General features: G+C 33.1%; 1 protein-coding gene across 1 annotated transcript in view; it reads left to right on the forward strand.

Annotated features, from left to right (window-relative positions):
* DYNC2H1 (dynein cytoplasmic 2 heavy chain 1) overlaps positions 1-16,799 on the forward strand; it is a 386,039-nt gene that overhangs the window by 344,091 nt on the left and 25,149 nt on the right. The gene's annotated exons all lie outside the window — the stretch shown is intronic.

The raw sequence follows: 16,799 nt of genomic DNA on the forward strand, positions 1-16,799 counted from the left end.
CCATTATGCTTCCTTTGAAAAGCAAACTTGGAGTGCTGTGTGTTAAATTAGCATTAAGGTTTGCCATTAATACTTACAGTTCATTTCAACCTTCTGCTTCAGTTTCATGTCTTTAGTTTTAAGATCCACAGTGACTTCTTGAATTCCACTCAAATTTTTTTTGGCACAGTCAAGCCAGTGGCTGGTACATGGCTCTACTACCAAATCCTGCCACCCTTCCTTCTTATGACAGAATTTTGTTGTTTATATCAACTATTAGGCACCTTGAAGTTTTGGGGTGATCTAAGCAATAGATAAATAGCATTAATTATTGTTATTCATAAATACCACTTAACGTGACCTATAGACTATCCTTAAAGCTTATCAGGAAAATAGACAAGTAAATAAGCAACAAAACAAATAATTAAAGGAAGTATTTGAGCAAATAGCATAAGTACTACAATCTAGAACCACTTAGTGCTATCCCCTGTTCCCCGGGGGTAGTTCAGTCTAAAACTTTTGGAATCGTTGTTGACTTCTCTCCTCTCACACTTCACATCCAGTCTACCAGAAAGTCATATTTTCTCTGCATTCAAAATACATTCAGAGGTACCTTTTGCCATCTGTACTACCACTACCTTGATTGAAGTCATTGTGAATGCAGCTACTATCTAACTAGAGTTCTGCTTCCACCCTTGTTCCCATTCTTACTGGTTCTCAACCACACAATCTCAAATGTTCCTATGTGAAAGCACAGCTCAGATTACATCACTCCTGTCTTGGAAATATCCCCATGACTAGTCATCTCATCTCGAGTATCAAAATCCTTATAACAACCTACAAGTTTCTTTTAAGGTCAAGCCCCATTATCTCTCTGCTTTCCTTTCCTGGTTTTCTACTTTATTTACTCTGTTCTAGCCATACTGGTCTTGCCTTGCAGTGAACAAACCCAGCACGCTCCCTCTCATGGCCTTTACCCTTGCTGCTTCCTCTCCTTGGAATGCTCTCCCCCCGCCCGCCCATAGGCACAAGGAAGCATCCTTACCTCCTTCAGGTCTTCGCTCAGATGTCACCTTTTCAGTGAAGCCTTCCCTGACCATCCTGTTTCAAATTGTAACCTCCACCCCATCCCCAATACTTCTTACTCTCTTTTCCTTCTTTGTTTTCCTCTATGGCCTATATCTTCATCTAATACTCTGTATATTATAATCCATTCATTTTCAAGAGTTTCTATGGATTCTTCCACTAAAAAGGAAGCTTCATAAGGGCAGAGGGTTTTGTCTGTTTACTGCCCTATCCAAGCATGTAGACAGTAACTGGTACAAATAGGCTTTTCAGTAAATATTTGTTGAATAAATAAATGACTCCAATCATAAGGTTATTTATTCTCAAGCAAATTGGCATAAATCTCTTTTTTCCAATCATCATGATTTAGCTTCCTGGGATATATTCTGTAGTATTTCATTACATATTTTGAGATTTTTGGCTTCTATCTAAATCTACCCATAAATATTATGGTTTAACTTTATACTTTACTGCCACAATCTAACATTTGAGGTGTTTTATTTCTTTTAAGATCTCAAATGTAAAAAGCAATTTATTATAATTACATTGTTAGATTTTCACTCATTTTTTGATGTTTCTTACTGTATTTTGGGAAGGTTCTGCTACCATATTCTGCATTCCTGGAAGAGTGTGTTATTTTCCTAACTCATCTTAGTAACTCTCCTAGTCCTTAGTATGGTATTTCACACACAGTAAGTACTCAGTAAAATTATTCATAGAAGACTTATATAAATAAACAAAGTTGAAAACGTCTATATGTGGCTTTAAAACCTCCAGCATCCCCATTTTTGTATATTATACCCATAAGAGAAACCTGTGGATTTTTTTATTCATATATATGAATATATATTTATTAGTTTAATCATTCAGTGAATATTTACTGAGCTTCTATTTTATGCCAGCCACTGTTCTTAAGTGCTAGAAATACACCATTCCTGTCAACAGGAATTACTACATTTTAGTGAAGGAGATAGATAGCAAACAAATGAATATGGTAATATTAGAATTATATCAAAATAATTTGGTCAAAATCTTGAAATTAAAGATTAATATGCAGCCAAGCTTTAAATTGGATTATCACCATCACAGAATGAACTTAGGGTATACATCTGAAATTGTATTCAGAAAAATAAAGCTTTTACTATAGCAATAGTATTACAAAATGTTAAGAGTCAAATTTTGCACAGGGACAGTAATTTCTCAGCAGTAACAGCTGATAAATCCTTCGTATGGCCAACTATCTTGCACATTTGGAATACTAAACAGTACTCTATGGTCTACAATGATATGCAGTTTTATAGAAGCAATCTTACAAAACATGCTATTTGTACTGCTTGCAGAAGATAAATCTTGGTTCTAGAAATTTGACAATATAGCAACATAATTGGCTTTTCAAGATAACAAAATCTTTCCTGAATTTCTATCTGCATTGCACCTTTCATCACATGCATACCAAGTTTAGCAGCTTCCTGGAGTAGCATAATAAGAGGATCTTTACAGCAGAAAACATGCAGAGAATACTTAAACTCTTATGACAAATTTGGTTTCTTGAAGAATCAGCAAGGTCTAGCAAAGGATTTTTCCTGCAAATAACCAATGATTGTTAGTAATATCTCCTATGCTGGTACCCTTACTCTCAAAGTATTGTTCCAACACTTCCCTTGATTTATGAGCCTTTTTTTTTTTTTTTTTTTTTTTGCTATTTAAAGGCTTCTCTTAATCTTATTTGAACATACGTTGTTAATATATAACAAGAGAGTTGCTAAATGTCTTGTATGCCATATACTTTTGTTTTTGGTAAAGAAGAAGAATAGAAATGGTTAACAGTTTTTCTACTGTTGTCAATAAATCCCACCTATCAAAATGTTTTATTATTTCTGATGATACAATGGAAGGTTGTGAACAAAACATTGTGTGCATGTGATTCCTAAATCAGTCATAGCCGTCATCACATTTATTCCATTGTCAATAATTGCATTATGCTTTACTTGCTGATTTTCCATTCCATAATATATTATCTATCAGCTTTACTTTGTTGTTAGCTATTTGCAACTGGAAATCTCTTCACAAGCAAGGAAAGTAGTGATTGGTTTTATTGTTGATTTATATGTTATCACACTTCAAAAGGACTTTGGGCTGTATATTATTTATCTATGTGTCTGTTGTACATAATATTGAAGTAAAGTATTTGGCTTAACACTATCAATAATACTTTTGTATACGATAAAAATAATTTAAGAAAATATTTTTTAGTAATATATATTCTAGAAAGAATCTTGAACATAAGATTCATAGCTTAGCAAACCTCAGAACTCCTATTACTTTATCTCCTGAAAATTATTCGTAATCTATGTCAGTGATTTTGACAAATTTTTTTTAACCTCCATAGAATCAAAACCTCAACAAGAAATTGTTCCTAAATACATATTATTTTTGATGTCTACAGCTCTGAAATTTGATAAGTGAGAAAATAAATATTATGTGTACCTAGTTTTTATTTTTTTCTCATCTTTTGTTTTTATGTCTGAAGATGATTTATATTGGATATTTTTTAAATATTTGACTTTTTCTCCTTGAGAAATTTTGAGATAGCAAAGTTGATATTCCATTATTATTTGGTCCTCACAAAATGGGAAATATTTCCACATAACTCTTCCTCTTAAAAGACTCATGGTTAAATAGAACTAAGTAACTTACAATTAAATTTTGTTACATGTTATTTAATTTTGAAAATGTCAGTGTATTGAATAATTCCACAAAGATCTGGATTTCAGGACTGTCTGATACATATATTTTTGAATTAGTTAAATTTTTATTAATATTTCTTGACTAAAATGTTTCCAACTTTTTTATATTTATCTTGCTATTTTAGTCTAATATTTGTATTAATTACCAATCTATTTCTTGAACCATAAGTTCTGAAATCTTTACACAAAATTAACAATTTTTATTACAATTATTCTTTAAATTATTCTCTTGCTATACTAAATACATAGGAATGATTCAGACTAAGATAATTTCAACCTATAGAGCACATAAAGGGTTTTCATTCAAGTAGCATATAGTGAGTATTTTTAAATAAATCTAAATATCATGCCTTGTTGACAGTCTAACATTGTTACACTTATGAAATAGGGTGGTAACATCTGTCCTTATACAAATATTAATATATATATTTCTGGAATGTCAGAACAGTGTTAAAGTAAACATCTGTTTGTTAAGTCTATCAGAAGGTAAAACTCAAATAACAGATCCTGGTGAAGATTGAAACTGAATTAAACTTTATTTCTAATAAATATAAGGATGCTATAAAGAAAAATGGTACAGATTAAGGGGGCTAGAGACAAGTGGGTTGGGGAAGATAACACTTTAGTATGAATGGTCAGGGAAAGCCTCTCTTTGGAGGTGATATTTAAACAGAGACTTGAATGAAGTAAGAGAGCAAATCTTAAAATGTATCTGAGGGAAAAACAAATCCAGGCAGAGGGATCGGTAAGTACAGAATCTCTGAGACAGGAATGTGCTTTGTTTGTGACTAGGGCATTGCCAAGGACCACGATGTATGAGTCCATGTAGGCTTGGTATGAAATTTAAATTTAGTTTGAGTACATGGGAGGTCAGTAGAAGATTGAGAGCAAAAAATTAAAAGGTTATTCTGCCGGTATATGAATAAGCTATAGGGAGGAAAATAGGAGCAGGCTGACCAGTTAAAAGGTTATCGCTTTCAAAAAGCACATAAGTAGTTGCATCTCTTCTAAAATACCAAATGAATACATACATTTTGTACATTCAAATAAATAATGCCAATAAAATTCACTTTCTGCTTTCAGATATCTTGTTGGAATTTAATGATTTCATAAAAATGAAATGCTTAAGGAAATTGTCTTCAGGATTATGGACAGTCACATAAATATTTGAAAGACTTTGTATTTTTCATTCTGCAGATGTTTCAGCATTTAGTATATGAAACTGTCTTTGTATAGACCTATATTTGCTATATCTGTGGACATTTGGGGCTCCTTTCTATGCCCATCTTAAAGTCTGATTTCATTCTGGGATTATCTTTATATATTCTTTTTAATCTCTTTTTGCTTATGTAGAGATTTGAATATTAATGTGAGTAAACAACTGACTTGCTTCAACAAAAAAAAGAGGTTATTGCAGTAATCCAAGTGAGGTCATGATGGACTAGGGTGGTGGCTGTGGAGGTGGAGGCTTCTTAAAGCAGTGGTAATATTTTGATATTAAACTTGTGGATTGGCTGTGGGGCATGGGAGAGAGATATCAAATGTGATTTCAAAGTTTTGACCTAAGCAGTTGGTTAAGTGGTTTAGTGACTTGAAGGATACTGATAATAAGGTAATAGAGCAGAGTTTTGTTGTTGTTGTTTAGGGAGGAGGGGAGTGGTCTTGCAAATTTAAAGTTCTAATTTGAACATAAGTTGAGATGCCTTTTAGACATCTTGGTGGAAATGTCAGAGAAGTAATTGATGAGGGAGCTGTTGGAATTGGAAATAGAAAATGAGCAGCTATCAGCATCTTAACATAGTGTTTAAAACCAAAGGAATGGCCAAGTATTTGGCACTGGCACACTTCAATATTGAGATGCTTAGAAAAGGAAAAGTTGTCAATCACTGAAACCAAGAATTAGTAGTTAGGTATATAGAAGAAAGCCTGGGAGGCTGTAGTGATCAAGAAGCCAAGAGAATAAAGAGTTGATCATTCTGACCTTTTAAAAACAGTGTCAAATGCTATAAATGAGATAGAGAAAAATCATGTTTGGCAACATGGGGGACATTGGTGATCTTGAGGAGTTGTTTGGTGAAGCAGTTCTAAATAATGAAATCCTGGTCATATGAGTTTAAAAAAGAATAAAGGGTGAAGTTGAGATAGCAAATATAGACAGTTTTTTCAGGGAGTTGTGTTATGAAGTAACACAGATGAATAGAGTGATACTGTTAGGGAGAAGAGCCAAAGGAATTTTTTTGGTTCGGTTTTGTTTTTGAATATAGGGGATGTTTGACCATATCTGTGTTCACTATAAATTTTAAAATTGATAGTACAATAAAAAGGAAGTAATTTTAAGAGTAAAGTTCTTGAAAAGGTAAGAGGAAATAGGGCCCAATGCACATGTGGAAAGATTGGCCTTAAATAGGAGCTTGAACTATTCACAAAATAAGTTATACTTACAAAAAAACTATTATTAATAATTAAGAGGAGACCTATAAGTAGGTGGACATTATAAATTCCTGCTTTACCACACTAAAAATTAAATACTGTGCCAAAAAGTAATTTTAATAATCTTGTTTCTCACAGTGGTTCAGGTTCTGCATGAACACCATCAGGGTTTTTAGCCCATGTAACTCAACTCATTTCTCTATTTTGAAAAGTCGGGGAAATGGTAAATAAACAAAGAATGAAATTTTATTACCCGAGATTTTCTCCACAAAGTGATAAAAATATATCACAAAGTTCTACTGAAAAATGGTACTTTTTTATATCAAATATTGAGCCTAGAAACCCAGGTTTATAACTTTAATTTAAAAAACACCAAATCTATGGATGGAACCTCTAGTACTCTAATAGGTGGCTATATTAAGGATGGAGAAGAGTAAGATTTCCTTTTTACAGTAAAAAAAGATTTATAGTAAGGTAGATCTATTAACTTAATAAAGTTAAACAAGGTAGCAAAATCAATCCAGTGGAGATAGAGCTGTGGAGCCTAAAATCTTCCTCAGATCCTTTGTGCAGCTTCAGACTTTTCAGTAAGCTATATAATGTGGGGAACCATTAACATAACCCAGTCAAAAAGTGGTTACGATTTTAAAAGTTAGAGTCATTGGCTTCAATTTACAGACTTGGAAGAAGCAAGCCTTTCAAGTATCCTTCATGCCATTACCACATTCATCCAATTCATAGAAGTTACTTTGTCCCAGAATCTGCATCCATCACTATACAGCATGGCTAAACTTTGTTCTTTTTGAAAGGTCTATTATAACTAAGTTTTTTAAGTCAATGGAAATGTGTAACATGCTTTAAATTTTATAAGCACTTGTGTTTACTACTAATGTTTTGTTTCTTGTGGGTATCTCATTAATTTGGGTAAAGTTTTTGTGTTCCTTCTCTGTTTTGTTAATTCAAGATTTGAGTTTTTTTAATGTTTTGTTCAATATTTTTACCAGATATTATTGACATCCAAATAATAACCAACAAGGTGGGACCCAAAATACTAGGGTTTTTTTTTTTATATTATTTGCAACTCTTTGATAAATATTGAAAGAAAAAGGCTTAGTCTTTTAAGATACCTAAGACATAATTATAAAGGATGATTAACAAGTGGCAGATCACTTACAGAATTTGAAAACTCTTCAGAAATTTTTTCCACCTTATTGGTTGCAGGTTCTATGCTTACTATGCCACAGGTTAAAGGGAGAAGAAAATAATAACTTTCTGTAGAAAAAATAGGATATTAAGTTTAAAGATAATAATAAGCAAATCTGGGGAGGTTGGGGAGGAGCTTACATTATCTACAGTGCTTTTTACTAGAATGAATGGGGGTGATCATGTGTGTGTATGTTCTTCCACAATACTGTTTAACAACATCATGTTCTGCGTATAAATTAGCGTGTGGAGAGACTTCCTATTTGACTTAAAGCTGTTTCTAAAAAGATACCTCTTCCACAGGAAAATATTATCCCATTTCTCTGTGGCTCCAGATCTGCTGATTCTGACATTTATATTCTACAAAATGGTTAGAATCTTCAGGGAAATTTAGAATAAGTAAAGTTTAAAATACCATAAAAACAAAGTCCCAAGTCAAACTATTTCTGTGCCTTAGGAGGGGAAATGCAAATAGTTAAGAAGTGGTATCCAGCCTGCAAGGGAACTCAATCCACAGTAGGAGAGAGAAGGGCAGAGAGAGATTTCTTATAGTCAGCTTTCAGCAATATCTTTAAATCTGGAGATAAGAAATGCCAGAAACATCAGAATTTATAAATTTATCATGTTAAAAGCCCTTCTCAAAACCAATACTTACCTGTTTCTTGCAAAGTTGTTTGGTTGAGATTACTTAAAAACATGAACATGGGGACATGAAAATTTAAGTTTTTTAGAAGTTTTACTTTGAAAAACTCTCAGAAAAGCAACACAATGAAGTCATTACTTTAGGAAAATGTTAACCAAATTCCAGGTGTAAAACTACAGCTATTGATTTAAATTGATCAAAGATTCTTTTTTTTTTTTCTTTGTTTCTTAATTCCCACTAGTAACATGTAGAGCTGTAGATATAAAGGTAAAATATATAAAAATTTGTTGTGTTAAAACTGGTAGAAATAAGAAAGACATTTCTGATATGGTGGCATGTGAACAGAGACCTAAAGGAGGTAAGGGAATAGCCTATGCAGGTAAATGTCTGGTAGAAGAGAGTTTCAGGCAGAGGGAACAGCAAGTGCCATGGCCTGAGGCAAAAAGAGTTTTTTGAGAAGGGGCGGCAAATGTGCCTGAAGGAAACAAGACAGTAAAAGGTGTCCAGAGAAGTCACAAGTTAGGTAGTAAGAGGCAATGGGTTTAGAAGTCAGGCAGGAGCAGACAATGCAGGCCTTGTCTGCTATGAAAAGGACACTGACTTCTGTGAGTGAGACGGGATAACTCTGAGCAACTTTATGAACACTAGACTGTATGCAGAAAGGAAAGGCAACAGTTAGAATTTATATTTGTATTGCCTTTAGATCTTCAAAATATCTTCCTCAAATTATTTTAACACATGTATTAATTGTATTTAACTATTCCTGGAAGCTCAGCAGTGCCATCTAGTTTTCAAATTGATCCATTGTTTAAAGACTGAGGTTAAGAATTGTCTTACACTCAGCCATGTAATCAACAAGCTAAGAGTGTTATTCATACCAAGTCACACACTGAACTTTATATTAAGCAGATCTTCTCTACACATGTGGTAATTATTACATTTAGAAATTATTCATTGTCATTGTTCTTCATTAGAATATTGTTTAATTAAAAAATAATGATCTTACTGAAAGCATATTAGAGCCATAATTTTACTAATTGAATTCCATTTTGCTCCTCCTAAAACACTGAAATGTTTTCCTACAAAATATGGCAATTTATAAGCTAATTTTTCTTCTAATACATAATTAGGTAGCATTTTTACAAATTGATATTTTTAAGTCACCAATTAAAAGGCAAAATATCAGATTGGATAAAACAAGACCCAACTATGATGGCTATAAGGCATCATGGCATTGCACTTTAAATATAAATACACAATGCTGTTTTGGTTACTGTAGCCTTGTAGTATAGTTTGAAGTCAGGTAGCGTGATGCCTCCAGCTTTGTTCTTTTGACTTAGGATTGTCTTGGCAATGCGGGCTCTTTTTTGGTTCCATATGAACTTTAAAGCCGTTTTTTCCAATTCTGTGAAGAAACTCATTGGTAGCTTGATGGGGATGGCATTGAATCTATAAATTGCCTTGGGCAGTATGGCCATTTTCACGATATTGATTCTTCCTATCCATGAGCATGGTATGTTCTTCCATTTGTGTGTCCTCTTTGATTTCACTGAGCAGTGGTTTGCAGTTCTCCTTGAAGAGGTCCTTTACATCCCTTGTAAGTTGGATTCCTAGGTATTTTATTCTCTTTGAAGCAATTGTGAATGGAAGTTCATTCATGATTTGGCTCTCTGTTTGTCTGTTACTGGTGTATAAGAATGCTTGTGATTTTTGCACATTAATTTTGTATCCTGAGACTTTGCTGAAGTTGCTAATCAGCTTAAGGAGATTTTGGGCTGAGACAATGGGGTTTTCTAAATACACAATCATGTCATCTGCAAACAGGGACAATTTGACTTCTTCTTTTCCTAACTGGATACCCTTGATTTCTTTCTCTTGCCTGATTGCCCTAGCCAGAACTTCCAACACTATGTTGAATAGGAGTGGTGAGAGAGGGCATCCCTGTCTTGTGCCAGTTTTCAAAGGGAATTTTTTCCAGTTTTTGCCCATTCAGTATGATATTGGCTGTGGGTTTGTCATAAATAGCTCTTATTATTTTGAGGTACGTTCCATCAATACCAAATTTATTGAGCGTTTTTAGCATGAAGGGCTGTTGAATTTTGTCAAAAGCCTTTTCTGCATCTATTGAGATAATCATGTGGTTCTTGTCTTTGGTTCTGTTTATATGCTGGATTACGTGTATTGATTTGCATATGTTGAACCAGCCTTGCATCCCAGGGATGAAGCCCACTTGATCATGGTGGATAAGCAGCATGATACTGGTACCAAAACAGAGATATAGACCAATGGAACAGAACAGAGTCCTCAGAAATAATACCACACATCTACAGCCATCTGATCTTCGACAAACCTGAGAGAAACAAGAAATGGGGAAAGGACTCCCTATTTAATAAATGGTGCTGGGAAAATTGGCTAGCCATAAGTAGAAAGCTGAAACTGGATCCTTTTCTACCCCTTATATGAAAATTAATTCAAGATGGATTAGAGACTTAAATGTTAGACCTAATACCATAAAAACCCTAGAAGAAAACCTAGGTAGTACCATTCAGGACATAGGCATGGGCAAGGACTTCATGTTAAAACACCAAAAGCAACGGCAGCAAAGTAGCCAACATTGACAAATGGGATCTAATTAAACTAAAGAGCTTCTGCACAGCAAAAGAAACTACCATCAGAGTGAACAGGCAACCTACAGAATGGGAGAAAATTTTTGCAATCTACTCATCTGACAAAGGGCTAATATCCAGAACCTACAAATAACTCAAACAAATTTACAAGAAAAAAACAACCCCATCAAAAAGTGGGCAAAGGATATGAACAGACATTTCTCAAAAGAAGACATTCATACAGCCAACAGACACATGAAAAAATGCTCATCATCACTGGCCATCAGAGAAATGCAAATCAAAACCACAATGAGATACCATCTCACACCAGTTAGAATGGCAATAATTCAAAAGTCAGGAAACAACAGGTGCTGGAGAGGATGTGGAGAAATAGGAACACTTTTACACTGTTGGTGGGATTGTAAACTAGTTCAACCATTATGGAAAACAGTATGGCAATTCCTCAAGGATCTAGAACTAGATGTACCATATGACCCAGCCATCCCACTACTGGGTATATACCCAAAGGATTATAAATCATGCTGCTATAAAGACACATGCACACGTATGTTTATTGCGGCACTATTCACAATAGCAAAGACTTGGAATCAACCCAAATGTCCATCTGTGACAGACTGGTGGCACATATACACCATGGAATATTATGCAGCCATAAAAAAGGATGAGTTTGTGTCCTTTGTAGGGACATGGATGCAGCTGGAAACCATCATTCTTAGCAAACTATCACAAGAAGAGAAAACCAAACACCGCATGTTCTCACTCATAGGTGGGAACTGAACAATGAGATCACTTGGACTCGGGAAGGGGAACATCACACATCGGGGCCTATCATGGGGAGGTGGGAGGGGGGAGGGATTGCATTGGGAGTTATACCTGATATAAATGACGAATTGATGGGTGCTGACGAGTTGATGGGTGCAGCACACCAACATGGCACAAGTAACAAACCTGCACGTTATGCACATGTACCCTAGAACTTAAAGTATAATAAAAAAATTAATTAATTAAAAATAGATATATAAATACACAAGTAAGTTAACAGGAAAATGATAGAAAAAGATGTATTATGCTAACACTAGCCAAAAGAAAGCTGGTGTAGCTATATTAAGTATTGAGCAAAATAGGTATCCCAGCAAAGTTTCTAGCCAGAGATAACAAAGATGATTTTATAATGATAAAGAGATCAAGCCATCAAAAGGACATAACAAAACCAAACTTGTACACACCTAATAACAGTTTCAAAATAAATGAAGCAAAAAACTGAGAACTGCAAAGAGAAATAGATAAATCCAGAATTAAAGTTGGAGATTTCAACATACGCCTCTCAATAACTGAAAGGATAGATAGCAGATCAGTAAAGATGTAAAAGACCTGAGTGACACTATTAGCTAAATTAATATTTATAGAACATTATCTAACAAAAGCAGAACGCACATTCTTTTCAAGTGTGCACAGGATGTTTATGGTGGTAGATCTCATTCTGGGCCATAAAGCTAGTCTAAATAAATCTGACAGAATTCAAACCACACAAAGTGTGCTTTCTCGCCACAATGGAATTAAGTTAGAAATCAATAACAAAGATTTATTTATTTATTAATTTACAAAACTATTTCGGATTTACAAAAATCCGAAAATAGTTGGAAATAAAACACATACTTGTAAATAACCCATGGGTCAAAGAAGATACCAGAAATAAAGCTGGAAATTAATTTAATTGAATAAAAATTAAAACACAATACATTAAAATGTGGACATGGTACACTGAGAAGAATGATTGCTTAACTTACTTATTTGCATTAAAACACTTTTGCCAAGGAACACAGTGCTTTAAAACAAAGTGAAATGGCATCAGTTTATAAATGCGTTGCCTTTTACAATATAGAATTGCAATTCTATGTGAATGAAGATAGTCGTTAATAGGCTATAGGCTAAACAGACCCACTGGAATATTTTTAAGTTTTTCCCATATATTTTCTATGTGTTTAAATAATGTTTTTATATAATTAAGTTCATACTGTGTATACATTTTTGCATTCTGATAAATACATTAGGTCCTAAACATTTTCCAATGATATTTAATATGTTTCCAATACCAGTTTTTATCAGCTGTGTAATTTTGTAGTGATATGCCATAATTTAATCAGCTAATTTCTATTTATGCTTCTAATTTGTTATAATTTTACATGAGCAAGCCATGTATAATAATGTCTTGATTATTCCCTTAATTTGCATTCCAAGAAAGGAATTACTGAGTAAAAGGGCTTGTATTTTTTTTTTTTTTTTTTTTTTCAGACGGAGTCTTGCTCTGTCACCAGGCTGGGGTGCAGTGGCACGATCTCGGCTCACTGCAACCTCCGCCTCCCGGGTTCAAGCGATTCTCCTGCCTCAGTCTCCCAAGTAGCTGGGACTACAGGCGCATGACACCACGCCCGGCTAATTTTTGTATTTTTAGTAGAGACGGGGTTTTGCCATGTTGGCCAGGATGGTCTAGATCTGTTGACCTCACGATCTACTAACCTTCACTTCCCAGAATGCTGGGATTACAGGCATGAGCCACGGCTGCCCGGCCAGGGCTCATATATTTTAAAGCTTTAACACATTTTATTACATTGTTTTATCACGGTGTACCAGTATATACTCCTAGCAAACTTTTATCCATGTTGCAACCCTTAGCAACATTTAATCATTATCATTTCTCCTGCTATTCTGTTGGGCTAAAAACCTATCTCAGTTTTACATAACTATTGAAGATGACATCTTGTTTCTATAATTATGTAAACAAATTGTTTACATAATTTTCTTAATGTTATTAACTCATTTTCATATTTGTGGTAAATGTGTTTTCCCTATTTAGTTTTAATGGTGTATATATAGAGATATAAAATCTTGCATAATATAACCTATATTTCTTTTATCTTTTTAATGAAAGTCCACCATTCTGTAATCAGATGTATAATCTCACCCCTTTTTTTAATGTGAATTTTTTTTTCCTCCATTAATTTATGGAATAAAATTGTACTATGAATGTTAACTAGCACAGTTTTAGGTTAGAATGTGAATTGAAGATTGAATTTTTTTCCAAACAATAATTTTTCCCCAGCATAATTGATTGAATAATGTTTTTATTCCTCAGTGACCTTATAATATGTTAAATTCTAACAGTTTTACTCGATTATGATCAGAGACTCAGTTTCTTCCTGGTATGTGGATACACATTTCATAAATGTGTACAAAAACTTGAAAAGAATTTCTCCTCTATAGGGTATCACTGATACATTTGAATCACTTAATTTTTTTTTTTGATCTCATGCTTTTGGCCCTTTGGGATTTTCATAAAATTGCTTTCATGCGCATTTAATTTTGTCACAATAATTATGTAGATTTAATTCTATATTTAACTGATTTCATTGCTTATAGCCAATAGGATTAGCCTCCGACTTCTATATCCCTAAAAATATTGGTGTTAATTCATATGTAAAAGATATGGAAAACATTGTTTTTTTTTTTTTTTAGAAAGAGATACAGACGTGTATGTTTTCTGAACTCTTGCCTATGTAAAAATGATACCTGCTTGTATTACAATTTAATGATAAGTTACCTAGATAATATTCTAGAAGGATAGCCTTTTACCTTCAAAATTCTGTATATTTTGGTCCATAAAGGAGTGGAACTCTCATAACATACTATTTATTTCTTACATAGTTTTCCAGTTATTATCATTTTTCACAGCTATCTTTGTATGTCTCATCTCCTCTAACTAAATAAGCTGTTTGCATTCAGTAAATGCTTCTGAGTAAATGAATGTAATTTGAATTCATAAATCCTACTACATAATCAACATTTAAAAAATAAAATATTGCAATATCATATCACCTTTGAAAATCATTTATGTTATAATAATGGAGGCAAACTAGATAATCTTTATCATTCATTCTAGTTTAGAAGTTTTACTGCCTGTGATTCTAAGTGTTTGTGCGTGTATAATATTTGATAAATTGCCTATCCCATTTAGCTGTTCAATTCTATTCGCTATTTATTCACTTATTTCCATGTTACATCTGTTATATGCTATTTGAAGAATTATGGGTATATAGTCTCATAATCATAGAAGGGACTAGAGGTTTTATGTTTAATCTCAAACCTAATCCTTTAAAAGATGCATGGCCCATAACTTAGAGTGAAGTAAAGAACATTTATGAAAAGTATTTGCCAGCTAGTATGCTTACGACTTTGTTCAAAGCCCAAGTTATGTGTGCATATTTCTGGTTATTAAAGATAATGCTACTTCTTTATTTTCATGCTTATGAGTATAAATGTGGTTAAGAGAAAAAAATGTGCTTATCGTTTCTGCACTGTGAAGTTTGCTGTTCAAAGATATTATACATGGTAAAATAATCTTTGTTATTTAAACTTTATCTCATTAAATAATGCCTTTGCATTAGTCTACCTTTAAGCTTAATAGATTAACAAGTTATTTTTTCCTTGGATTAATAACATTTTTACTAAAAGAGCTTTCCCTTCTTGACTAATTATATTATTCAAACAAGTGAAAATCTGATTATCAGCCATGTTAGTTTGAGCATATATATAATATATATATATATATATATAATATATATATATAATATAATATATATATATAGATAGATACACACATTCATTACTGGCAACAACTCTTCAGGACATTTGAATTCAAAATTAATTTTACTGCATTAATGAAATAGTAGTATAGTTGGAAATACTTATTAAATGACTGTTTTAAAATAACTGTTATAAAATAACAGGAATAAATATAAACTATAATAAAGATACAGTTAAGTATAATTTGTTTATTATGTTTAGCTAATGAAAGAAATTAGCAGATAATTTAATAAAAATTATTTGATAGGGAATAAATATGCTATGTATATTATTTAATTGAAAATAGATACTTTATGAATGCTATCATTGTAAAGGATATATCCAAGAGAAATAATTATGCTTTGCTAAGAAGATCTTTCAAAAGTCTTTTCTGTTTATACAAAACATATTATTCATTGGTAGAGGAACATAGGAACATTTCTGAGTACTATTCAAATGCATTAAGATGTTAATGCAAACACAGCTTTAGAGGTTTTAATTTCCTCTAGACCTGGCTAAGAGATGTAAATGCTTGGGTAAATAATAGGGTGTTACAGTACATGAACACATCCTTTCTATGACAGTAATAAATTAAATCAACACAAATTTTTCCTCAGCTGTTTATAAATCATGGAAAATGAATTACTGAGTAAATGAGGATTCTCTAAGTTTTTAATAGCTGACATTACTGTAACACCATCTCTGTGTACCAGCTGAACTAATAGACTGATTCAGAAATCATTAGTAAGCTATCTCTTAAAGGATATTATCACCTGCAGGAAATATTAGAGAGAAACAAGTCACTTAAAACTACCTGAGTTGACTTCCTGGTTCCAGCACCTTATTTGACCTTGGACAAGACCCTTAACCTCACTGTGCCTCCACTTCCTCATTTGTAAAGTGGAGATACTAATAACAACTTACAGGATGGTCGTGGGAGGTGTAAACTTGGTTGATACATGGAAAGCATATAGTAGGTGTTACATAGACTTTCTGTTGTTTTTGTTATTTGTTCCAAATGGCAATTTAAAAAAATACTTATGAAATGTACTTTCTATTGATATGTATTTCTCCAAATGGAGTATGAGTTGATTATTTAAAAACATCTTTTAACACAAAATTATTTCTTCTTGGACATTGCCCTCCACTGTAATACTTGATTCAGTAAGATGGCAAATTCACCATCAAATCTGGAGCTGGAACCCTAATTCAGTTTGCATTGTCAGGAGAACTTTTTAGTTAGGCCTGGATGCTCAGTATTTCGTCAGCACACTAGAAGTGCTGGCCCAAAATGGGATGCTGTACATTAGGTTAATTTTCACCTTTTGGACTTTTTATTTTGAGCAGATTTTTTACCAACAAACAGTTGTGCAAGGAATCTTATTTAAGATGGATGGATATTATGCCAAATTACAATGCCAGACTTTACAATGTAAAATGGAAATATTTTATGTATATTTTCTAGATACCATTTCAGAGTATTTG

This window comes from Trachypithecus francoisi, unplaced genomic scaffold (assembly GCF_009764315.1).
Source record: "Trachypithecus francoisi isolate TF-2019V2 unplaced genomic scaffold, Tfra_2.0 Lachesis_group8, whole genome shotgun sequence".
Classification (NCBI taxonomy): domain Eukaryota; kingdom Metazoa; phylum Chordata; class Mammalia; order Primates; family Cercopithecidae; genus Trachypithecus; species Trachypithecus francoisi.